This window comes from Nycticebus coucang, chromosome 3, assembly GCF_027406575.1.
Source record: "Nycticebus coucang isolate mNycCou1 chromosome 3, mNycCou1.pri, whole genome shotgun sequence".
NCBI lineage: Eukaryota > Metazoa > Chordata > Mammalia > Primates > Lorisidae > Nycticebus > Nycticebus coucang.
Window position 1 is genome coordinate 37,010,937 of NC_069782.1, and position 26,421 is coordinate 37,037,357.

Here is a 26,421-nt window from a genome sequence, read left to right on the forward strand (position 1 = left end):
TCAGTCTTTTACATGTAGACATCCAGGTCTCCCAACACCATTTATTGAATAGGGAGTCTTTCCCCCAAGGTAAGTTCTTGTTTGGTTTATCGAAGATTAGGTGGTTGTAAGATGTTAGTTTCATTTCTTGGTGTTCAATTCGATTCCAAGTGTCTATGTCTCTGTTTTTGTGCCAGTACCATGCTGTCTTGACCACTATGGCTTTGCAGTACAGACTAAAATCTGGTATGCTGATGCCCCCAGCTTTATTTTTGTTCCTAAGAACTGCCTTAGCTATACGGGGTTTTTTCCAGTTCCATACAAAACGCAGAATCATTTTTTCCAAATCTTGAAAGTACGATGTAGGTACTTTGATAGGAATGGCATTGAATAGGTAGATTGCTTTGGGAAGGATAGACATTTTAACAATGTTGATCTTCCCATCCATGAGCCTGGTATATTCTTCCATTTGTTAATATCCTCTGCTATTTCCTTTCTGAAGAGTTCATAGTTTTCTTTATACAGGTCCTTCACCTCCTTCGTTAGGTATATTCCTAGGTATTTCATTTTCTTTGAAACTACGGTGAAGGGAGTTGTGTCCTTAATTAGCTTCTCATCTTGACTGTTATTCGTGTATACAAAGGCTACTGACTTGTGGACATTGATTTTATATCCTGAAACATTACTGTATTTTTTGATGACTTCTAGGAGTCTTGTGGTTGAGTCTTTGGGGTTCTCTAAGTATAAGATCATGTCGTCAGCAAAGAGGGCGAGTTTGACCTCCTCTGCTCCCATTTGGATTCCCTTTATTTCCTTGTCTTGCCTAATTGTATTGGCTAGAACTTCCAGCACTATGTTGAATAGTAAAGGTGACAGAGGACAACCTTGTCTGGTTCCAGTTCTAAGAGGAAAAGCTTTCAGTTTTACTCCATTCAGTAAAATATTGGCTGTGGGTTTGTCATAGATAGCTTCAATCAGTTTTAGAAATGTGCCACCTATGCCTATACTCTTCAGTGTTCTAATTAGAAAAGGATGCTGGATTTTATCAAATGCTTTTTCTGCATCTATCGAGAGGATCATGTGATCTTTATTTTTGCCTCTGTTAATATGGTGGATAACGTTTATGGACTTGCGTATGTTAAACCAGCCTTGCATCCCTGGGATGAAGCCTACTTGATCATGATGAATGACTTTTTTGATGATAAGCTGTAATCTATTGGCTAGGATTTTGTTGAGAATTTTTGCATCTATATTCATGAGTGAGATTGGTCTGAAATTCTCCTTTTTGTTTGGGTCTTTTCCTGGTTTTGGTATCAGGGTGATGTTTGCTTCATAGAACGTGTTGGGGAAGATTCCTTCTTCCTCAGTTTTTTGGAATAATTTCTGCAGTACAGGAATAAGCTCTTCCTTGAAGGTTTGATAGAATTCTGGAGTGAAGGCATCTGGACCTGGGCATTTTTTAGTTGGAAGCTTTTTTATTGTTTCTTTGATCTCAGTGCTTGAAATTGGTCTGTTCAGGAGCTGTATTTCTTCCTGGCTAAGTCTAGGGAGAGGGTGTGATTCCAAATATTGATCCATTTCCTTTACATTGTGAAATTTCTGGGCATAGAGTTTCTGGTAGTATTCAGAGATGATCTCTTGTATCTGTGTGGGATCAGTTGTTATTTCCCCTTTATCGTTTCTGATTGAGGTTACTAGAGATTTTACTTTTCTATTTCTAGTTAGTCTGGCCAATGGTTTATCTATTTTATTTATTTTTTCAAAAAACCAACTCCTTGTTTCATTAATTTTCTGAATGATTCTTTTGTTTTCAATTTCATTGATCTCTGATTTGATTTTGGATATTTCTTTTCTTCTACTGAGTTTAGGCTTAGACTGTTCTTCTTTTTCCAATTCCATAAGATCTCTTGTGAGATTGTTGATGTGCTGCTTTTCTGTTTTTCGAATGTAGGCATCTAAAGCGATGAATTTTCCCCTCAAAACTGCTTTTGCAGTATCCCACAGGTTTTGGTAGCTTGTGTCTTCGTTGTTGTTATGCTCAAGGAAGTTAATGATTTCCTGTTTTATTTCTTCCTGCACCTAGCTGTTATTCAACAGAAGATTGTTTAATTTCCATGCCTTTGGGTGGGGTCGAGCATTTTTATTAGAGTTGAGTTCCACCTTTAGTGCCTTATGGTCTGAGAAGATACAAGGTAAAATTTCAATTCTTTTGATTCTGTTGATATTTGTTTTGTGTCCCAGGATCTGATCAATTTTGGAGAATGTTCCATGGGGTGATGAGAAGAATGTATATTCTTTATCTTTGGGGTGGAGTGTTCTATATTCGTCTATCAAGCATAGTTGTTCTAGGGTCTCATTTAAATCTCTTATATCTTTGTTTAATTTCTGTTTAGAGGATCTGTCCAGCTCTGAAAGAGGTGTGTTAAAGTCCCCTGTTATGATGGTATTATCAGATATCATATTGCTCAGACTGAGTAAGGTCTGCTTCATGAATCTGGGAGCATTTAAATTGGGTGCATAAATATTTAGAATTGAAATGTCTTCTTGTTGTACTTTTCCCTTGACCAATATAAAGTGACCATCTTTGTCTTTTTTGACTTTAGTTGCTTTAAATCCACATGTATCTGAAAATAAGATTGCAACTCCTCTTTTCTTCTGAATTCCATTTGCCTGAAAAATTGTCTTCCAACCCTTGAATCGGAGCTTTAATTTGTCTTTTGAAGCCAGGTGTTTTTCTTGCAGACAGCAAATGGATGGCTTGTGGTTTTTAATCCAGTCAGCCAGTCTATGTCTCTTCAGTGGGGAATTCAAGCCATTAACATTTATGGAGATAATTGATAAGTGTGGTAGTATTCTATTCGTCTTATTTGGTGAGAGTCCATTGCTTAGTTTTATCTTTTGCATCAGTGTGGAGGTTGGGTTCTGTCCTTTGATTTCTGAGTTCTTACTTTGCTGCTGATCCATTGTGATGGTTAGTGTGCAGAACAGGTTGAAGTATTTTCTGTAGAGCTGGTCTTGTTGTGGCGAAATTCCTCAATGTTTGCATATCCGTAAATGATTTGATTTCTCCATCAATTTTGAAGCTTAACTTAGCAGGGTACAGAATTCTGGGCTGAAAATTGTTCTGTTTAAGTAGATTAAAGGTAGATGACCATTGTCTTCTTGCTTGGAAAGTTCCATTAGAGAAGTCTGCAGTCACTCTGATGGATTTGCCCCTGTAGGTCAACTGGCGCTTACTCCTGGCAGCTTGCAGAATCTTTTCTTTTGTCTTGACTTTGGACAGGTTCATCACAATGTGTCTTGGAGAACCTCGGTTGGAGTTGAGGCGACCAGGGGTCCGATATCCCTCTGAAAGCAGTGTGTCAGAATCTTTGGTGATGTTTGGGAAATTTTCTTTTATAATATTCTCTAGTATGGCTTCCATTCCTCTGGGGCATTCTTCTTCCCCTTCTGGAATTCCTATAACTCGTATGTTGGAACGCTTCATAAAGTCCCATAATTCTGACAGTGAACGTTCTGCTTTCTCTCTCTTCTTTTCTGCCTCTTTTACTATCTGAGTTATCTCAAAAACTTTGTCTTCTACCTCTGAAATTCTTTCTTCTGCATGGTCTAACCTGTTGCTGATACTTTCCATTGCATCTTTAAGTTCCCTGATTGACTGTTTCATTTCCTTCAGCTCTGCTATATCCTTTTTATATTCTTCATATCGTTCATCTCTTATTTGATTCTGTTTTTGGATTTCCTTTTGGTTATTTTCCACTTTATTAGCAGTTTCCTTCATTGTTTCCATCATTTCTTTCATTGTTTTCAACATGTGTATTCTAAATTCCCTTTCTGTCATTCCTAACATTTCTTTATAGGTGGAATCCTCTGCAGTAGCTACCTCATGGTCCCTTGGCGGGGTTGTTCTGGACTGGTTCTTCATGTTGCCTGGAGTTTTCTGCTGATTCTTCCTCATGAGTGATTTCTTTTATCTGTTTCCTTGCCCTAATTTTCCTTTCACTTCCTCTTGCTCTTTAAGTTCTCTTGCCTGTGGACTAAGGGTTACAGAACCAGACAGGTGAGAAGGTTGAAGAGCAAAAAAGGGATGAAAGAAAGGAGGACCAAGTGATAAGAAAAAAAACAAAGAAAGATAGAGAAAGGAGAGGGGGTGGGTAATAGGAATATTGACAAAAAGAAGAGAGGCACAGAAAGAGGGAGACAGACAGAGCAATATAGGTGTACAGTAGGGTACTTTGATACAACCTTAAATAAAAACCCACCTTCTGGGGGTGCCCAGTTGGGTGGTTCCCTTGAGGTCAGCAGCTCTTTGCTAACCTGATCAGACACAGTACCCCACCTCCACCAAGTAGAGAGAAAAGACAAAAATGCTATAAATCAAACCAAAAAAACAAACAGAAAACTTTACGGGATAAAATTGGGTGGAAAACCAAATAATAGCGGTAGAAACCCTAACAAAAATGAAGTTCTAATTATTGAAATAGTCAGCAGTGGGAAATTATTATTAAACTAAAAAAATTGAGAAAGAAAAAGGATCTGTATGAAAAGGTTGAACTTAAAAAATAAAACAACATCAACAACATCAAAATAAACAAAAAAGAGAACCAACCCCCCCCCCCAAAAAAAAAAACACAACCAAAAACAAAGCAGTATGTGTATGTTATTGAATACTGTCTGGGCAACACGTGGTCTTCTGGGGGTATGATATGTTAATCACAATTCTGATACGACTAGAGGCTGCTAATTTCTCAAACCCCAGCAGGTAGACACCCTAAGTCTCTCTTCAGGCCACTTAAAAGGCACTTTGAGCTTGTTCATTTGCTGAGCAGAATCTTTCCCAGGAAAGTGCTTGTCGCTGGAATCACTGCTGAAGTGGCTATCCACTTACCCAGTGTGCCAAAACTGGTCTCCCTCTGCCCCCGAGGGTTAGGGCTGCAAGGCGGCTCAGACCCCGCCCTTAGGCTACTTGGTCGCTGGGTTACCGGCTAACACCCAATTCTAGCTCTGCGACCCTGAGGGCAGAGCTTGCCGGGGCAGATCGCTCACAATGGCTGCCTGTGACCCAGAGCCAAACACTATTAGCTCCGTCTGGCTCAGCGGTTCAGACTGGGGCCCTAGACAAAGGCCAAAGTTCTCCGCACTCCCTCTCATGCTCTCCCCAAGGCAGTTCAACTCAGTGCCAAGTCTAAAGACACCAAAACAGTTCACAGGTAAGGCCTTTCTGGTTTGCAGTCTCGCTGCTACTGAACTTACAGTTGCGGGTGGGTATAGACGGATTGAACACACGCGACCACTTGCTGGTTTTCCACTGTTTTAGTCCTCCTCTTGGGGTCCAGAAGTCTCTTGCTGACTCCCTGTATCCTCGCAGGGGTGATGATAGGCAGATCCCACCAGCCAGAGATGCCTGGAGTCCTATCTCCCCAGACTCACGGTGCCCAGATGCAAGGAAGCTGTTACTCGGCTGCCATCTTGCTCCGCCTCTTCTCACTTCTAAAGTCTTAAAGGAATATCACTGTGGCGCAGTGCGGTCCTCCGGGTGCACGTCCACCAGGGTACACCAATTCTGCATCCCGTTCATTTTCCCCCTCGCTGGACTCGTGACACACCACCCGACCCTCCGCCCTGCCGCCAGGCGGGTGCGCTCAGACCCGCCCCCGCACAGACGCTGTGGTCTTACTTTTTATAGTTTAAGCTACCCTGGGTCAACCATGGTCCAAAAATATTAGATGGAAAATTCTAGAAATAATTAATTTGTATGTTTTAAACTGCACAGTTTTGAGTAATGTCATGAAATCTCTCATCGTTTGCTCCACCCTGGCTGTGATATGAATGACCCCCTCGTCCAGACTCCATGCTGTGTACCAGCAATCCCCAACCTTTTTGATACCAGGGACTGGTTTCATGGCAATTTTTCATTGGACAAGATGTGGAGGGGGTGGTGGTGGTGGAGTAAGTGGAACTCAGGAGATAATGCAAGAGATGGGAAGTGGCTGGCAGCTATAAATACAGATGAGACTGCTTCCTTTGATCGCCCAGGGCTCACCTCCTACTGAATGGCTCACTTTCTTAGTCTTGTGCAAGGCAATTTTTCCACAGACCTGGAAGGTGAGGTGGAACCTGCAGCCTGGCTCCTAACAGACCTAGGGATTGTGAAACTCAGCTGCATGCTGAGTTTGATAGTGAGCAAACTTCTTATGTAATTAATGGGAGGTGGGGAGATGGAACCTGCAGCCTGGCTCCTAACAGACCTAGGGATTGGGAAACTCAGCTGCATGTATTCCTTCCCAATGGTCCCTTAGTAGCCTTGGTTACTGCATTGACTTTACAGTAGGCAGTGCTTGTGTTCAAGTCCCACTTATTTGACTTCATGACTGCTCTAAACAATTGACAGCAAAAAAGTTTAAAATACACTTATAAAGTATACAACTAAGAATTGAAACTGCGGATGGGTGTAGTGGCTAACTCCTGTAATCCTAGCACTGTGGGAGGCCGAGGACGGCAGATTGCTTGAGTTCAGGTGTTTGAGACCAACTTGAGCAAGAGAGAGACCCCATCTCTAAAAATAGGTGGGCATTGTGCCGAGTGCCTGTAGTTCCAGCTATGCAGGAGGCTGAGGCCAGAGGATTGCTTGAGCCCAAGTGATTGAGGTTGCTGTGAGCTATAATGCTACAGCACTCAACCCCAGGTTGACCAAGACTATCTCAAAAAACAAAACAACAACAACAACAAAAGGATTGAATATATAACAAAAAAAATTTAGTTTGAAGCTAAAGCTATAAATACTTAAAAAGTAAATCATAACCATGAAGTAATGCAGAAATTAAAATATAATGTAGTTATTCAAATACAAAAGCTAGAAAAAGACAATATGTAAACTTAAATAAAGTAGTAGAAATACATAAATAAGAATATAAATTTAAAAAGAAACATATACATCACCAATATTATCAAGAGTTTGTTCTTTGAAAAGATTGTTTAGCGTTCAGCTGATTTAAAAAGATGTGGAGAGAAAGTTGAAATAAACAACATCCTATAAATAATGCATATATATACAATTATAATGTTATTTTTAAACTCCTAAGCTCCTATTATAATTTTTTAAAACACTTAGAAACTAGGTGAAATGAACCATTTAAAAGAAACAAATTCCAAAATTTACTCATTTGCTTGAGATGAAAATGTTAACTTAAATAGATTAATTATGAATCAATTAATGATAAATATGTGTATCTTAACCCCTCCTAATTTCCTTTATTTCCCAGGACAGTAATAAACAAGCTTTATCTCATGAAATGGTATTTGAGAAAACTGAATAAGAATGTTAGCTGTGGATCACATTTTATGATACATACAAAACATACTTTGTAGGAACATAGACAAGTCACATATGCAAATTTCATTTGTGTATGGAGATGAAAAACTCTTTAAATGAAATGTTAAAGAGTTGTATTCATCAACTTACATAAAGAACAGTAGTATCTCATAATCAAGTAGGCTTTATTCCAGGAATGCAAACATGGTTCAATAACAGAAAATCTATGAACTGTAAGTTCATCTCTGTGGACTAAGACAAACTTTTTCTATATCTATGTCTCCTCTCATTCTCAAACATGCCAGGTAAACTCTTCCTCTAGGTTTTTTTCAATGATCCTAAGGACTTTTCACTGTCTGAAAAGCCCCTTTTCATTCCTCTCCCTGGAACTATCCCTGTCCCCCAGCATCCACCAGGCTAACTCCTGTTAGTCCTTCAAGGCATTGCTACAGTAAAATCTCAATGAGACCTATCCTGACCATTGTATTTAAAACTGAACTCTAGTCTCATTGTCTTGATCCTCCTCAAACAATGGGGAACAGGAACACCAGGAATTTAATTTTTTAACCATGTACAAGTTCATGGTTTGAAATGCATTCAATGAGTAAGTATCACTTTTGTATTAAAACAATTGTTTTAGAAATACATAAAAAATCAGGGAGTCTATAGAGTCTGCATATATTAATGAGATTTCATAAAGAAAAACATGCAACTCACATAGTGCATGCAAAGCAAATACCATAAAACACCTTGGTTTTGGACCTGTAAGTGGCTATATGGATTAATTCAGAACAAAGTACGTGATATGCATAACATGTTTTAGAACTGTATTCTGCCATTATATAAGAGAAATTTGTAATTAAAGAATAAAAATTTATGGATCAGCGTCCATTTCTCAGGGGTTAAGGCACCAGCCACATACACCAGGGTTGGTGGGTTCAAACCTGGCCCAGGCCTGTTAAACAACAATGACAATTACAACACCAACAACAAAAAATAGCTGGGGCTTGTGGCAGGCACCTGTAGTCCCAGCTTCTCGGGAGGGTCAGGCAAGGGAATCACTTAAGCCCGAGAGATTGAGGTTACTGGTGGATGTGATGCCATGGCACTCTACTGAGGATGACAAAGTGAGACAAAAAAAAAAAAAAAGAAAAGAAAATAAATTTAATGATTATGATTATGATCAGTACTCAGAGGCAGGGGTTGCATTTTGTTGTTAAGAAAATGATGGTTTGTGTTGGTATTTTTGCTGCCAGAGCTATTTAGGCTTTGTCTACAAAGTATAGACAATTAAGCAAAATCAATCATTTTCTACCTTGTTTTGAATACTTTACTATCTTAGCCAATTAAAAAACTCATTTGATTGCTTTGATACTGTCAATTCAATTAACCCATCCTTTACCCACAGAAAAACCAGATAACTTAGTTATTTTTTCCTCCATCTACCTCTAAGCCCTTCATCAGTTGGTTACAGAACAGATTATTCAATAGATATTTTGGGATTGTACAGGTTTGGGTTCCATAAAAATTCTGAAACCATATTTTAGACAACAGTTGGTATGGAGGATTCTCTAATAAACATTTTTATTATAATGCAAAGAAGAATACCCATATTATACTGTATGTATATAAAAATATAGAAAATGAATTAATGTAATCTTATGATGTGAACTGATATCAATGTTTTCCTTTAGTATTATTGTTTTAAAATCTCTTCTATAGTAAATATTTAAATTGTTTTTCTGAACTGTAATAATACATCTTTTGGAGTTTTACATAATATTGTTATTTTAAGGGATTTTATTTAAAAAATACTAAAGTAGTAAGGCTCAATCAATCAGATTCCTTCTATGATCCAGTCAAGGGAAATATTTCTCTCTTTCACCTCATCTTTTATTAGATGTATTTCAAATGACGAGTGTGATGATAAAATCTTAAAAGTTGGAATAAAAAATGATTTACATAGGAGCAGTGGTCTAGGGTTTTTTGTTTTGTTTATTATACTATCTAATGGATACATCCTAACCGTATGACCTTGAAAAACCAATGTCTCAGTTTTTTCTTCTGTGATGTTTGGCAATAATGAGACCAATGTTATGGGGTTGGTGTAAGGATTAAGAAAAATAAAATATATAAATTATTCTGCACATTACTAATATACATAATTGACCAGAAATCAGTATTAATAAATATAGTATGGCCATAAAGGCTAGTGTCCCTTAACTTGTGGAAATATTTTTCCAAGTTCCTTGTTTTCCCTTCTATGTGCTGCCTCCTCCTCCCAAACCAACAGCATGTGGTCGTTTTTTCCACAGTGTGACTGAGAAAGTACTCTATAATCATTAGCCTGAAAGATAGCAGCAATGGAATTCTCTATCTCTGAAGACTTTTTGTTGTTTACATTTGAAAAAGAATACATTTCAATTGTGACTGGAATTTTTACAGCTTTTTGGGAGCTTTTCTAGTCTCATTCTGCTTATTATTTTCAAAGTTGTCTAGCACTTGTATTGAGAGTCTACCCTTTCTTCCTCATAAAAATCTATACATTCATTATAGCTATAACTATTAATTGTAATTCCTTCTAAGGAGTTATGAAAACTATAAACTCTGACACCAGCAGATCTGAGTTTAATTCTTCGTTCCATTATTAAATTAGCTGTGTGATTTTTTTAGTTTTTTTTTTTTCCCTGAGAATCACCTCTCTCTAATCTCTAAATTAGGAAAAAATCACCTCATTAATTAGCTAAGGATATTAGATAAGATATTATAAAGCCCCAGGTACTTAGTGGGGAGCTTAGTACAAACGTTGCTTTCACCAGCTTCTCTTCATTGGTATCAAGACATAAATTAGTATCAGCCATTCCTGAGGGCATTGCTCTAGAATATTTTGTGAGTCATGCATATGCATTTGAGGTAGGGATCAGAAAAGTGTAAGGGTAAAATGCTTTTAGTACTTCCTGGTACTACTGTAAAGTATTGCTGTGAGTGTACAGATAACTTTGTTTTCGATAGATAGGTCTAATCCTGAGTGTGGAAAGACTTATTTTCTTAAGTTATTGATAACATGTGCTGTGTTTCAATTTCTCGCTATACATAGAACTCTATACATATTTATCAACATAAATATTTGCCTGTTCACCAAAAAGTGATGGATAGGCAAATTATGTGAAATAATTTATTTTAACTGCCCTTCCCCAGTGGTACATCTGTCAAAGAGCATTTGTTTATCTGTGGCAGGGGAGGAACAGATGAAGAAACAAACCTAATTTATTTTTTCACTTTCTAATTTTTCAACATTTAACTTTTTTTTTTTTTTTTTTTTTTTTTTAGAGACAGAGTTTTACTTTGTCGCCCTCGGTAGAGTGCTGTGGCGTCACAGCTCACAGCAACCTCCAGCTCTTGAGCTTAGGCGATTCTCTTGCCTCAGCCTCCCGAGGAGCTGGGACTACAGGCACCTGCCATGACGCCCGGCTATTTTTTGTTGCAGTTGGCCACTTTCAGTATATGGGGCCGGTGCCCTACTCACTGAGCCACAGGCACCGCCCTCAACATTTAAGTTTTTAAAGATGGGATTGGAAGAGAGGCTGAGGTGAAAAAAAGAAAACTCTTTTGGCTGTTTTAAAAGCTAAGGATTAGTAGCAATGTTCTGACCTGACATTTAGGCCTTGTGATTTCTTTCCAGGAGATTTTTCCCTGCATGTAAAATCTGTCTGCAATGGCCTTATTATTTAATTCGATCTTAATTGGATAAAAACTGTCAAAATCTAAGGGATTGTTGTAAGGTCTTAAAGTGCACAAGGTATTTTTCAAATGGTAATATTAATTAATCATCCAGAAGTGAAAAATGTATTTGCCACATCACTGAACCTTTTCTGCCGTAATCTATTCTAGAAACATGCTGCAGTTTCCTCACATTTAAAAAGTTTCAAGTATGGGAAATGAATTCCTAGAGTGTATGTCCTGTTCAGGGAACGATTGAGCCATTTTCAATAGGTGGCTAAGCTTTGTGTTTTAGCGGTATCTATTTTAGGAATGCTCCACGTAGCTTAAGGATGAGCTCGCCCCTAATAGTCAGAAGTCAGCAGGGCTTCATCTTGTCCCTTGGAGAAGGGGAGGATGCTGAGGGATCCCCGCAGAGCGGGGGAGGACCGATTCCTCACAACGCCTTTCCCCACCTGGCCAGATGGAGGGCGCTGTCACCCCCGAAGGAGAGGCCAAGGCCCCGAGGTGTACATGGCTATCCTGGGGGAGAAAGCTAGGGGAAAGGGTTCCTTGGGTCATCCTCTTCTTCCAGTCTTGGAGAATACCCAGAGTTAGCGAGGCAGGATCGATCCTATCGTTATGCTCTCCGAGACAAAAGGCTCGGGCCGGCCACGGGCGCCCATCCTTGAGGCTGAGCGGGTTGAGGAAACCTCGGAGGCCTGGGGAATTTGTTTTGTTTTGATTTGGAGAGGGTTTCCCCAGGTCCATCCAGCATTTCACCGACCCAGCCACCGGCGCTGGCGGGACGCGGCGGGCAGCCGCAGTGGCCTCTGCGTCAAGGGCGGTAGGGCGGAGGTGCGGCGCCAGCCTGCGCGCCCGACTGCCTCCTCCGCGCCCCGCCGCCGCCCACAGCCTCCGCCTCCCTTGCCGCTTGTCGGCGGCCGCACCGCGGGCGGGCCGGGCACGTGGGCGCCGTCGTCACACGCTCACTCACACACACTCACACATGCGCGCGCACACACGCGCCCGCGCGCCCGCATCCCGTGCTGTTGCCTGGCAGAGACACCGGAGCTCACTAGTCTCTTTGCAAGCCTGCAGGGTAGCACCCCCCAAACCTAGCCCCGGGGCCCGCCCTTGGCAAGCAGCTGCTTCTCCCGAGATAGCTCCTTTGGGGCCTCCGTCGCAGCCACCCGGACCGGACCCTTTCGTGACTGCTGCTGCCAGTACCGGGTCGCAGCAAGAGGCGCTGGGTCAAGACACACTAACGGTAATGACACGTTCCTATGCTAAGGGCACGCCTGGGGCTCGTCATTAGCCATCCAGGATACTGGGGATCTGGACTGGAAACGAACCGATGGATGGATACCGGGCTCTGTCCTGTGACGGATGGAGGAAGGATGGCTCAAAAGCCCTGGGAGGGAGAAAGTGGGCTCGGCGGGCGACCCTCTCTTATCTGCGTTCTGTATACGTGCACATCAGGGGGGTAGAGGCTGCACATGTAGGAGGAAGCACATGGGTGGAAACGTGCCGCCATCCTTCCTTCCTGTGGTGGAAATTGCCCAGGGCATCCCCAGAGACCTACTCATTTTCAAGTTAAGTGGAGGTTGTAGGGTGGGGTCTTGACACTTGGGAAGTCCGAGAGGAAAGTTGGGAGGGTCAGGGTGGAAAGAGGCGCTTTCGAGGTGATTGGTAGCCAAACCTCGTGCAGGTGGGCGGTGGGGCGGGGAGAGCAAGGAGCCTCATTCCTCATTCGCTTCTGGTAGCTTTTGCAACTGCAGAAGGCGACCACGGAACGAAGAGTGTTTTCACGTGACTACAAATTCCTTTTGCTGGAGGCATCCGGTGATAAACGGTCCGAAAGCGGGCCTTTCCCCCCACGCCGCGCACGTGGGTGCAGGAGAAGTCACAGCTTGGGCGTTTCTGCCCCTCCTGGAACCGGAGAGTGTGACTGGGAGGGAAGTGATGCCGGGATTATAAGGAGCGGATGGGAAGCGACTAAACTTAGATCGTTTCTACTTTTCACCAACTTGGCTTGTCTATGTGTGGTGGACAGAAGGTTTTAAGTATCCTTTCAATCTTAACTTGCGCTGCAGCCTTATTACGCAAATGAATGAATCAAAACGTCGGAGGCGTCCCTGGAACTTGCGTGACCCACCCAGTGGCAGAGGCCGCAGGGGCCTGAGTTCTTTTCCGTTGCGCCGAGGAGTGGCGTTTGATGCGAGTTCTAGGAGAGCGAAGCCCCCAGGTTCGCGCTTTCTGGTGTCTCCCTTTCCCCTTTCATCCCGCCCGCCCGCCCGCAGCGAAGGGCTGGAGTAAGACTGGGCGGGGTCCGGACTCGGGCGCGGTGACGTCAGCTGTGTTTGGGTGCTTATGCAAATGAGACTTCGACCGTTTCTCCCCGTGGGGCTGTTTTTCCCTCCAGGTCTTAAAGGTAGACCTGATCTTAGTTTGCACCACTTTTGTCGTTCTCTACCTAGGAAGTCTGGGAGGAAAGAAGGACTTGCTCTGCATGCTGCATATGGGCTCTTCATCGCCCATTCTGTAAAAGCTATATTATACCTGTCAGTGCCTGGTTTCCTTTCTCGCATACCGGGAACAAAGTGTTTGCTTTGAGGAATTACTGTATTTTCTGCTTCGCAGCCCCAGGGAGCTCCTCGCCTCGCCCACCCTGGTTTCTGCAAAAACAGTCCTGAAAAACAGATCTACTTATGTGTTAGGAGCCTAGTACTGGGCTTAACTTGTACATAATACTTGATGATGGACTGAATTTTATTTGAACAGTACGTGTATTTCTCTTATTAAATTCGAGGTGTTTGACCGCAGAATCAGAAGATCTTATTTTTGTGTGTTGAGTTTCTAATTGTATCATCAGTGAGCCAGGTATACATGTTGGAGTAAAATATATCAACCCAAACAGCTGAAGTCAAAATTGAATTCATCAATTATTTTTTCCAAGCAAAATTTACAATGTCTTATTTTCTCTGAAAGACAGAAATTACAATTTTGAAAGATTAATATTGTACTGTTTGTTGATAAGCTTTTCTTTGGATTGCACATTATATACTCTATAAAATTATTTCACAATTTCAGTCTTAACTCAAGATTTACATGGGATTAAGAAAGGTATGTGTCCTTTCATATATTTCGTATATACAAATGAAAGGTATTTGTATCTTTCATTTCTATGTTTCTAAGAGATAAAAACACTCTGCCACCCAATTAATAAGAAAATAATTTAAAAATCAGATAACTTAACTGTTTGAGATACCAATAATCAGATGAGAAGCCCTACTTGTGAGTTTTTTTTTTTTGTTTTTTTTTGGCTGGGGCCGAGTTTGAAACCACCACCTCTGGTATATCGGGCCAGCGCCCTACTCCTTTGAGCCACAGGCGCCGCCCTACTTGTGAGGTTTTGAAACATTTGAAATAAGTTGTAATAGTTACTAAAGCCTAAACCTCTTATTTATAATCATTACTTTATCCATTGATCACAGAGTTCAAATTGTACTGTGCACGAGTTAGAGAATATATTTCCCCTGTCATAAAATAAAATTTGTGTATGAATAAGTAAGAAATTTGCATTCCTTTTAAGTCTCTGGGGTTTTCATCCAGGCAATTAAAAGAACCATTTACTTAGAATGACAGACTTGAAGGAGACCATGGTGGTTATCAAAATCTCACTTAAACTTTGCTTTCACTTCTCAATTTCTTAAGGAAAATGTTAATTTTTTATTACTACATGCACATGCATGATTGGATATATTAATATGTTCATATGCAGAATAGATTTTGAATGGTTTCTGAGCAGATGGTGTTATTAACAAAAATCCACAGACATAGTCTGATACATGAAAAACATTAAAGGTTATATGGCGGTAATTGTTAGATTTATTACCAGTTTGCTTATAATACTACTCCTCTGGCAATCTTTAGTAAATACATTTTGATATATTTATCTGCTTAAATATTAACTTTGACCAATAATTATCTTTTTCTCTGTGAATAATAACTACTAATGATAAACTGAGATATGGGATAATTTTAAATGCATGAAATCACTTGATATAGGATAAAGCTGTTTTCATCCTTGAAGGTCACTTTATTTACTTGTGATTAATGTGCTAAGGTATCTTTTCACATAAGATTGATTGTTATCTTTAAATAGAATGCTTACTCTGGAAGCTTTTTAACCTATCAAATTGGCAAAGATGAAAGAGATCACAGCAAAACAAGCCCTCCATGTTACTTCCAGTAGTGCACATTGACACAATTTTTATAAAGGGCCATTTGGCAACATTTATCACAGTTAGGAAAGCACATGCCCCTTGGTCCGCAATTCCACTTCTAGGAATTTATTATAAAGATGTGGCAATGCAACATATAGAAAGTAATTTGTTGAAAGGCTATAGTAACAAATTATCAGAAATGAGGTCTAAATATGTGGTGCACCTGCACTGAGAATATCATGGTTATTTAGAAAGATAGAATATCATGGTTATTTAGAAAGATAAATATCATATTGAGATAAAAAGTTATTAAAATGTTTGAAAAACTGAGAGGTAGAATTATGCATAATGTAATGCAAAAAGAAGTAGGTTGGGATGGAGAGAAAACATATATTAGCTTGAGTATATATGCATATATATAAGCTTGATTATACATAAAATATTTTTTAAGACTTTATTTACTTACAGAGATGTGGAGGTGGTCCTGTTAAGAAATCACACATTATCCTTGTAACCTCTTGACAGAATTTCCTACAATTGTAAATCTTGCAATAACTAAACTGCAACATCCTAATCAGAATGTTGACTTCAATGCAAATAACAGAACAGTTTTATCACAAAACAATTCTCTGTGTTGCCTTTCTATAACCAATACCACTTCACTCCTGCCATCTTTAACTCCTGGTAACCCCTAGTCTGCCCACGTTTATTATTAGTCATTTCAAGAATGTTATATAACTGGAACCATACAATACTTAACCTTTTGCTTTTTTTAGCTTTTTTTCACTCCGCATAATTTTCTGTAGATCCATCTGAGTTGTGTATAACAATAGTTTATTTATTTATTTATTTTTGGCTGAGTTGTACTCTATGGTATAAGATGTGCTGGAGTTTGCTTAATCATTCACCCATTGAATGACATGTGGATTATTTATATCCATAAAGCTGAATGGATACTCCTGATAGGTTTTTGTGGATGGGAGGTTTTCATTATCTGGGATAAACGCCCAAGAGTGCAATTAATACTTGGTTATATGGCAATTGCATGTTTAGTTTTTTAAGAAACTGCCAAACTTTTTTCTAGGCGGGTTGCACAATTTTATGTTGTCACTGGCAATGACTGAATGGTTCATTTTCACTACATCCTAATCAGAATTTGGTTGTTATTGTATTTTAGCCATTCTGATGGTATATAGTAACATCTCACTGTGGTTTTAATTTAAATTTTTCTGAGACCCAATAATATGAAACCTCATTTTATGAGCGCATTTGCTATTCTTATGTAATATTCAATGAAATGTCCCTTCATGTACTTTACCCATTTTCTAATTTTACTTTTAGTAATTGATTTATATGATTTCTTTATGTATCCTCTATAATAGCCCTTTGTGACTGGGAAATATTTTCTCCCAGACTTTAACTCGTTTTTTCATCCTCCTAGTAGGTTCTTTCACAGAGCAAAAGTTTTTAATTTTGATCTCCAGTTCACAATTTTTTCTTTGATAAGTCTGACTTTTGTCATGTCTGAGAACTCTTTATGTATACCTACATCTCAAACTTTTCCATGATGATTTTTTCTAAGAGTTTTATGGTTTTATTTTTTATGTTTAAGTTTGCTCCATTTTTACTTAATTTTTGGTAGTGATTATATTTTTGCCAAGGGATGTTCAATTGTTTTCAGAACTGTTGAAAGGATTATGTTTCTCCATTGAAATTCACTGGGTATCAGTTGGGCATACTCATCTGCACTTCTTTCTGTGTAGTATCTCCTGCTCCGCGTTTATGTGTCTCATCTGCCTGCAAACCTTATCTAGACTTCATTACTGTGGTTATATAATGTCTTGAAATTGTGTCACATTGTTCCTCTCACTTCCTTCTTATGTTCTAAAATTGCTGTAGTGTAGTTTTTTGCCTTTTCATATAAATTCTAGAAAAATATTGTTTATGCAAGAGATTTTGCTGAGATTTTGATAGGTGTTATATTAAACCCATCTATCAGTTAAGGAGAGTTGACATATTTACTATGTTGAGTCTTGCAATCCATGAACATTGTATGTTTCTATATATTTGTATCTTTCATTTTTTAAAAACAGGACATAATAGTTATAAGTAAAAATAATATTGTCCATGTTTCATTGCCTTTTCATGTATTTCATTATTTTAGGGAAGGTCATGCTATTGCCTTTCTATTTTCTGTGTCCACTTGCTTATTGCTAACACTTAGAAATACAAATGATTTGTGTGTGTTTATCTGGCATCGTATGATTTTGTTGAATAATTTGTTCTAGGAGTATTCATATTTGTATATTCCTTAGGATTTTCAGATCAGAGTATCTCCAAATGTGAAAAGTTTGATTTCTACCTTTATTATCTACATGCCTTATAGATTCAGCTCTCCTGTATCTATGGTTTCACCATATGTGTATGTACCCAAATGCAAATAGAAAAATAGTATTCGTGAGATGCAGAACTCATGGATACAGAGGGCCAATATTTTGTATATGAAGATTCCTCAGGGATGATGGGGGACTTGAGAATCTGAAGATTTTGAAATTCCTGGGGGGTCCTTTCCTTGAACCAGTCGCCCAAGTATACTAAGGGATGACTGTATTTCTTTTTCTTGCTTATTTACACTTGTTAGAAATTCCAGTAGTATTTTGAATAAGAGTGTGGAAATGGCCATTCTTTATCTTGATCCCAATCATATAGGAAAAGCATTCAAAAGCATTCAATCTTTTAGCAGAGACAATGGGACTCTTTGTCAATATATAATGACCATCTTTGTATTTTTTTTTTTTTTTTACTGTTGTAGATTTAAATTCTGTTTTATCTGAAGAATAGGTACTACTGCTTGCTTTTGATTTCCATTTGGGTAAAATATTTTTTTTCAAAACTCTACCTTACATCTAGGAGAATCTTCACCAGTTAAATGTTTTTCCTGGAGAGTGCTCATCTTGTGTTTATCTATCCATTCCACTAGTTATACCTACTTACAGGCATTTAGACCATTTATATTCAAGTTAATATTCATATGTGAGACGCCCTTCTCGTCATCCTGTTGATTATTAACCAGTAGATTTTTTTTCTCCCTTGTGTTACTGTTTTATAAAAGCTGTGAATTTTTTTTTTTATTAAATCATAGCTGTGTACATTAATGTGATCATGGGGCACCATGTATTTACCTTTATTAGTATTGACCATTCTTTTCAATGCTTAGAGCACTTTTGAACATTTCTTGTAAGGCAGGTCTAGCCTTGACAAATTCCCTTAGTGTTTGCTCTTTGGGAAAAGAATTTATTTCTCCTATATTTATGAGATTTGCAGAATACACAATTTTTGGCTAACAGTTGTTGCGTTTAAGAAAACTGAAACTAGGACTCCAATCCCTCTGGCTTGTAAAGTTTGTGATGAGAATTTCTGTTGTTAGTCTGGTCAGTTTTCCTTTATAAGTTACTTGATGCTTTTGTTTTGCAATGTGTAGGTTTTTCTCCTTCACTTTTCCTTTGGATACCCTGTCGAATATGTGCTTTGGAAAGAATCTTCCAGAAGAAGAATCTTCCAGATGACCTTGAATCTAGATGTCTAAGTTTCTAGCACAACCAGGGAAGTTTTCCTCTACTATTCCATCAAATAAGTTTTCTGTGCTTTTTCTATTTTTTCTTCTTGTCCCTCAGGATACCTATAATTATCAGGGTTGGGCACTTTACATAATCTCATATTTCTTGAAGACTTTGCTAATTTCCTTTAATTCTTTTTTTTTTTGTCTTTTTTTTTTTGACTGACCAGATTAATTCAAAATCCTTGTCTTTGAGCTTTGAAATTCTTTCTTTGTTAGTCTATTTTGTTTTTGAAACCGTCCATTGTATTTTGCAATTCCTTAAATGAGTCTGTCATTTCTAGAAGTTCTGTCCTTGCTATTGTTGCTTTATAATATCTTCCTCTTTAGTTTGCATTTCATTCATGCCATGAATTTTCGTTTGTTTCTTCGTGCTGATTTTGATTTTCTCTTGGATCACATTGAGCTTACTTATCACCCAAATTTTGAGTTTGCTATCTGACATTTCAAAATTTTCCTTTTGATTGGAATCTCTTGCTGGACAGCTAGTATGATTTTTGTCAGAGTGTCATTACATTTTGTTTTTTACATACTGCCAGAGTTCATCTGCTTCTTTTCATCTAGAGAGGCTGTCATTTCCTGTTTTTGATTTTACTTTTGTTTAGATGGGACTTCGTTCCCCTTGTAAGGGGGTAACTTTAAAGTATGTTAAGTATGGATCTTTGGCTTTGCGTGTGTGTACTTTTAGGAGGGCTGTGTTCTAACTGAATACCTTGGTTATAGATAGCCTTAGTGTGGTGGTTTCACACTTGCTACTTATTTGTGGGCTATAGCAGTGGCATTCTATGCCTATTGGCAGATTCCCAGCATCCTGTTGAGAAGTGGAGATGAAGGTCTCTGAAATTTTGTCACTGTCTTCATCTCTGCGGACTTCTAACTGTATGAATTATATTGGGATGTCCAGTTTAATCTTCAGGTCAGTAGGTGGTGCTTGTAGGTAACAGTCAACCTCTGTATAGTTGAATCAGGACATGCTGTAATGGGCTGTGCAAGTTGACCTCTGTGCCAGTAGGTGGCACTTGCAGGAGGGAGCCACCTGCTATTTGTGAGACTTAACTTTTGTCTCTAGTAGATAGTAGATCCGAAGAAACATTCAGACATCCCAGAAAGTGGATGGTGCTCTGGAACTCCCCGGGGACCCTTTCTGTGCTGGTGAAGCTAATGGGGGCTGGATCAGGCAAGTCTGTTTTCAGGCTTCCTAAAAGAAGGGATGGTGCTTTCTCAGTAGCGGTTGGGTTTTGGCTCCGGGGCCACTGAAGAAATCCTTCATGGAGGGGCGGAAGCAGCTCCACAATACCAGGGAAGCTGCTTGTGGAGGAGGGGCTGTCTGAAATTCACCGTCCAGCAGATGGAATGAGTTTCACTCCCCTGGCCTCCTTCCCTCATGAACCTCCATCTGGCATCTGGCCGCCCACAGCAGCCTGAACTGGGAGAGTCAAAAGACAGTAGCACTCATAAAGCAATGTCCCCGCAGACTGTGATCTTCCGCAATAGACATCCCACCCAGGACTGACAGTGCAGCTTTCTCAGCTTCCTGTTGGGCCAGGGGTGCTCTGCGCATGGGCAGCAGCCCGGGACCACATCACACTTTACTTTTAGTTCTGCCTATGCAGACTTACTCCCCACTCAAGATATTTCACAGATCTCTCCTCTGTGCCTCTTAAAATACCATAGTCTTGAGGATTGGACCAGTGGAACGGTCCTCAGATCCCTGAGTTCAAGCGCTGACCAACACTGGGCCATAAAGGCTGGTCCTAGGCTGCTGGCAGAACACTAACGCAGGCCACCTGTTTTCTTGCATGGATTGGACATACCCTGGGTTGGGCAGGGTATGTCCCACTATGCTCATGTAATGAGCTCAAGCTGTACACCCCTCCCTCGCCAGACAGTGGCCTACAACTATAGCTGCAAAACTTGACCTGGGGGCTTGGGGAATTGCCCAGGCTCTCCTTGTCTCCCTGGTCCAGCATGAGGCAGAAGCATCCTTAGGGTAGGAACTATAGTGTAGGAAAAAGGGCTCCCTATGTGGCTGTCAGGGCAGGTACCTAGAGTCCCAAAGCCTGTGAAGCTCCACCAGAGCACAGGCAGTGCCTCAGTGTGGTATTTCAGCAACTCCCCATGTCTCTGTGAAGGCCTGTGGAGGCTAAGAAGTTCTCCTGTAGCCAAAACTTCCCACACCATGAGTGCAGAGTCCTGCAGGTCTGCTGCCTACCCCTTTACAGTGGCCACTCAAAGCTCCCAACAGCCTACATGCTGGAAGTCCAGCCTCTGCCTTCACTCTTGGTGTCTCCTTGTTGCTTTTATTATTATTAAATGTTTTTTCCCCTCCAATGAGCTATTCCAAATATGAGTATTTCATGAATATTCTGATTGCTCTCTGAAGAACTGATGAACACAAGCTGCCTCTAATCAGCCATCTTGAAATCTCTCCAGGAATTGTTTCCTAGTTGTCATGGACCCTTGCATTGCAAGTTATGTAACCTAGGCATGCCCAAATGAACCAAGCATTCAACCACCAGCAGAATCTGAGTGCTTGGAGGAAGGAATGGAGACTGAATTAAGAAGGTGTAATTCGTGAGCCAACTAGATTGAGCTCTAATGTCACCCCAGGACACCATCTAGTCATATCCTGCCTCCTGGGATTATCCCATTGCAAGATACACATTCAGACCATGCTTCATTACCCTCTGACTATAAAACCTGTCCTAGCCTTTCACTTGGGGAGACATTGGAGTCAGACTCCTGTCTCCTTGCTTGGCTGCCTTGTAATAAAAATCTCTCTATAAAAACCTGGTGATTTGGTGTTTGGCTTTCTAACACCATTTGGGCAAATGGACCCTGTTTGGTTCTATAACAAAAATAGCTATAAGCTTTTTTGTTTTCAGAGTGGCTGTATTCTACATTTCCACTAGAAATGTATGATTGGTTTTCTCTTCACATGTTCATGAATATTTGGTGTTACTATTTTTTATAAAACATTTAGGCATTCTGAAAGAAGTAATATAGTACACTTTTGGGGGCAAACATATATTTAATGAAATATAAACTGAGACTTTGTATTCCCTCCATTTTGATTGGCTCTGTGACTTTTGTTATCTTTTTGCTTATCACAAAAAAATTACATAAAGAGTGACATAATTTGTAAATATTGGGAGTTGAATTCTATATCACTGAAAATATTCATATTTTCGAGATCATTATTTTAGTCTTTCATCAATTGGCTTGTCTTTTTCCTTTTGCAGTTATTGAATAACTATACACTAATCAACATGTTGTGCCAGCTTTTCTTGAATGTTGCAATATTTTTATTTTATTCAGATATTCTTTATATGTTATATAGAAATTTAAAAATATGTTTCATTTGAATCCATAATAAATTTAAGATTCAATGTTAGAAGAGTTAATATTTAAAAATCCTTTCTTCAGTAAAATGGACTATCAAAATTATGGAAATAACTTACTGGTGGTTTAGTACTTTATCACAAAATATTAAGCTTGTGATGAATGCCAAACTTAGGGGAAGCAAGTGTGTTTGAGTCATTCTTTGTTTTAAAGATGAAAGCACCTGCCTGCTATCTCAGGCCTTTGTATGTTTTCACTGGAAATGTGACATAATATAGTTTCAAACAAATTGTAACAATAGTTTGTGAGCTAAAATATTTTTAAAGATGGAACGAGAATTGCAGAAAGTATTGTTAATTTTACAAAGAAAATATCAGCAAGATTGGTCAAAACAAAAGCAGAGTAAAGATCTCTTACCAAAATCAGGAATAAAAGAAGGAATATGCATGAAAATCCTATGTATATTTTTAAAATATAGAGATTATTATGAAATATAGAGAATATTATAAATTTGATACCTTTATGATTACATAGAAAAATTCCTCAAAAATGACAGCTTACCAAACGAATAAGAAAAATAAAATCTTAAGTAGATGTGTATCAATGAAAGAAATTGAATTTTTTATTTTTTATTTTTTGGCAATTTTTGGCCCAGGCTGGGTTTGAACCTGCCACCTCTGGCATATGAGGCCGGCGCCCTACTCCTTTGAGCCACAGGCGCCACCTTGAAAGAAATTGAATTTTTAATGAAAAATATATTCAGAAAGAAAATTCCAGGCCCAGATGGCTTGATTGGTGAGTGCTGCCAAATATTTAAAGAAAAAAATAAAACTAATCCTACTCATATTCTCTCTGAAAATAAAAGGGAAATCATTTCAAAAGTTTTCATGAGGCCACCAAAATCAGAGGAGAAACATATAGGGAAAAAAAATTGCACACACAGATTCAAATGATTATAGTTGAAAAATCCTGTAACAAAAAACTAGCAGATTTATGTTAGTGATACATTAAAAAGTAATGCACTATGATTAATTGTGGGATGTATCCCATGAGTGAAACACCAGTTTAAGACACAAAACTAATTAATATAATATGCTATATCAAAAGACTAACAAGTTACAAGATTACCTTAATAAAGGCAGAAAATATGTCAAATTTCAGTACATTAATAATGCAAAATGAAAACCGTTGCTGAACTTAAAAAGTAACTTCACTAAACAGATAAATGATATCTATGAAAAAATTTAACTTTGTGCTTAGCTGAAATATTGACTACTTTCCCAGCAATACTGAGCCATAAATGAAGGCATTTCCTCTTAGCTCTTCTGTTCAACATTTTAGTAGCTGTTCTAGCCATAAAAATAAGTCAAGAGAAAGAAATTAAAGGTAAGCAATTTAAAAAGTACAGGTTATCTTTACTCACTAATGGCGTGATTGTGTAAGGGGAAATTCTAAAGGATCTTTTAAAAAAATGTAATACTTGATTTAGTATCATTGCAGGAAAAAAAATTTGTCATAAAAAAATAGTTTTATTTTATATACCAGCAAAATACAACTGCAACCTGAAACTCAAAAAAATTACAATTATATTCAGAAACATAAACTACTTAGAGATACATTTAACAAAAGATGTGAAGGACTAGTATACTGAAAATCTTTGAAACTTGGTTGAATGAAATACAGAATAAAGAATGCATAAATAAAAGAAAGATATACTTACAACCTGGATTGGAAAATTCAGTTTTTTAGTTGTCATTTCTCTCCATATAGACCCATAAAAATTGATGCAATCTCATTTAAAACCCCAGAAGGTCTTGTTTTTATGGGAGAAATTGTCAGACCGATTTCAAAATGTATATGGAAAGAAAAGGGCCTAGAACAGGTGAAACGACCTCGAAAAGAACAACACATAAAATAAATTGGTTGGGGTTGAAGACCCCTGAGTTAGAAAATTTTTATGTTAATTTGAAAAAGTATTGGATCTAATTTCAATAGTTTCCATAGATTTAATTTGAAAAAGACAAGAGAACTACAGTAATATGAAAAGGGAGAATGCATAAAAAGTAAATTCAAGTTCGCATTTAAATGATGTAAAGTTGCCAACATTTTTGTGCATTAATGTTTATACACAGAGATAGAAGAATGAAAATATAACAGTGGTTTGTCATTTATAACTGGTGTGTAATTTAGGATTCTTTGTTTGCAAGCTGTAGAAACCCGTGCTGAGTACTAGGCAAAAAAGAAATAAGATTGGCAGAGTCACAGGCATTCAAAGAAACAATGAGGTGCCTGGCGATGAGATGGAAAAGGGCAAGAATGAAAATAGTTCGGAAAAACAGGAACCAGGATCTCTGCCTACAGTAGCAGTTGCAGCCTGGGCAAAGTTAGGTGCCAACTCTTGATTGCTTTGTTCCCTTTCCCAACAAATTCCAGGGGAGTGGGGAACTAAGTGGGCAAACGTGGAAAATTATTTTTAAAGCATGTGATTCTATTTTTCTCTTCCCTTTTCTTATGTCCTTTGCAATCTGAGTTTGTTGGTCCTTCCATCCAGAAGTGGGGCTTTCTTGCACCAATGTGGGCTGAGTTTGGGGACTTGGTTTGGCCAGTGACACATTGGCGAATGTGACACAGAGGCTTTAGTAGCACTTGTGCCCCTGCTTACCTTCTTTTAGGTGTGTTTGGAAATCTGTAGATTGAGCTTATAAGGTGAAAAAGTGGTAGCTAGCATTTTGGAGAGACTACCTGGGAGAGCCAAAGTGCTCTGGCTGATACCCTCGCTTTTACCAGAATGTAAGTTAGATCATAATTAAGACAATCTACCCTCAAGGGGGGTGGGGGGAGAGGAAAAGCAGAGAGAGGGAAGGAGGGAGAGGGGTGGGGCCTTGGTGTGTGCCACACCTTCTGGGGGCAAGACATGATTGCAAGAGGGACTTTACCTAACAAATGCAATCAGTGTAACCTGGCTTATTGTACGTTCAGTGAATCCCCAACAATAAAAAAAAATTAAAAATTAAAAAAAAAATAGACAATCTACCCTCACTGGATTGGATGGATAACTGCAGTGCAGGAGAAACCCAAGTCAAGACCGGCAGAATAACAGCACATTAGCTAAACCTAGCTGACTCCTCTCTCCCAAACAATAATGAGGAAATAAAATTGTTTTTAAGCCAGTAGGTTTTGAGAGGATTCGTTTCATAGCAATAGATAACTGACAGAAAAATGTTGTCTCAAAAGAAAAAAAAAAAAATGAGTCACATGAGTTCAATATTCTCCTTCATAGAATAACATACAATAAGTTACTTGCAATGTAATACAATGATGAGAGTGATAATCATTGTAGTAATAAAAAGAATATGTACTGAGTGCTCTCAGTGTGCTGGCATTGATTCAAGCACCCTATTATTAGAAAAGCATATTATTGTCTTCATTATATAAATGAAGAAACTGAGGCACAGTTAAGTATCTTGGCAAAGATCATAAAACCTCATTCAGTGAGTGAGGATTTGAACTCTGTCTCTAAAATTCAGTTATAAATGTTTGACACCAATAAATCTCATTACATCAAGATATATTAATTCCCAGAAGATTCCACTGTAGAGTTTCATATTTACATAGTATCTTTTATTCCTTGCACGAACAGTGTGGACATTTTCACACTCTTTTTCATCTGATTTCAGCCCCTGATTTTGTTAGTTATTTTTAAATTTGAATTTATATTTTCCCCTCAGTATAATTTCTACAGATTGAAAACTTTATCTCTTTGTTCACTTTTATTCCTTGCCCTGGCTTGTCTGTTACTGAGGTCTTTGCTTCTTCACTGGTTGGATAAATTTCATGATTAGGTTGCCCGTCCCTCCTCCACGCTCTCTCCTCAAAGGATAGGGTTAATCAGTTTTGTTTTGAATAGGAATAGACGCCTGTGGTCTTTATAATTGGAAAAGAAATCAATTGGGTTTAAAAATTGGAGATCACGTATTTTTCTCTTAGTTTTATGGAAGCTACTGACTATTCTGAGAAGTCTTTTTATTTCCCCTTTCTACTTCTGATTGAAATCCCTAGGAATTCTTTACATAGTAATTTCTCAGTGTTTGCTTTTCTATGTTGTTACAACTTGAAAATACAAGTCTTTAAGTGAACGTTTGTTCTTCTGTCTTTTAATATTTTGCCTTTTATTAGTTCTTTTCTCTTGTTTGGATATACCAACTATAAGGTTGTTGGATCACCTTCATCTAGCTTCAGTTTCC

At 38.7% G+C, this 26,421-nt stretch overlaps 1 protein-coding gene across 2 annotated transcripts in view; it reads left to right on the forward strand.

The window, feature by feature from the left end:
• The window catches only part of SLC6A15 (solute carrier family 6 member 15), a 92,661-nt gene that overhangs the window by 33,462 nt on the left and 32,778 nt on the right, over nt 1-26,421 (forward strand). Inside the window, exon 1 of one of the 2 annotated variants that reach the window (XM_053586014.1) lies at nt 11,996-12,260. The exons of the other annotated variant lie outside the window; for it this stretch is intronic. The gene's annotated coding sequence lies outside the window, so the exon portion shown is untranslated. Of the gene's footprint in view, nt 1-11,995; nt 12,261-26,421 lie in introns of those variants that run through there. 2 annotated transcript variants of the gene reach the window in all.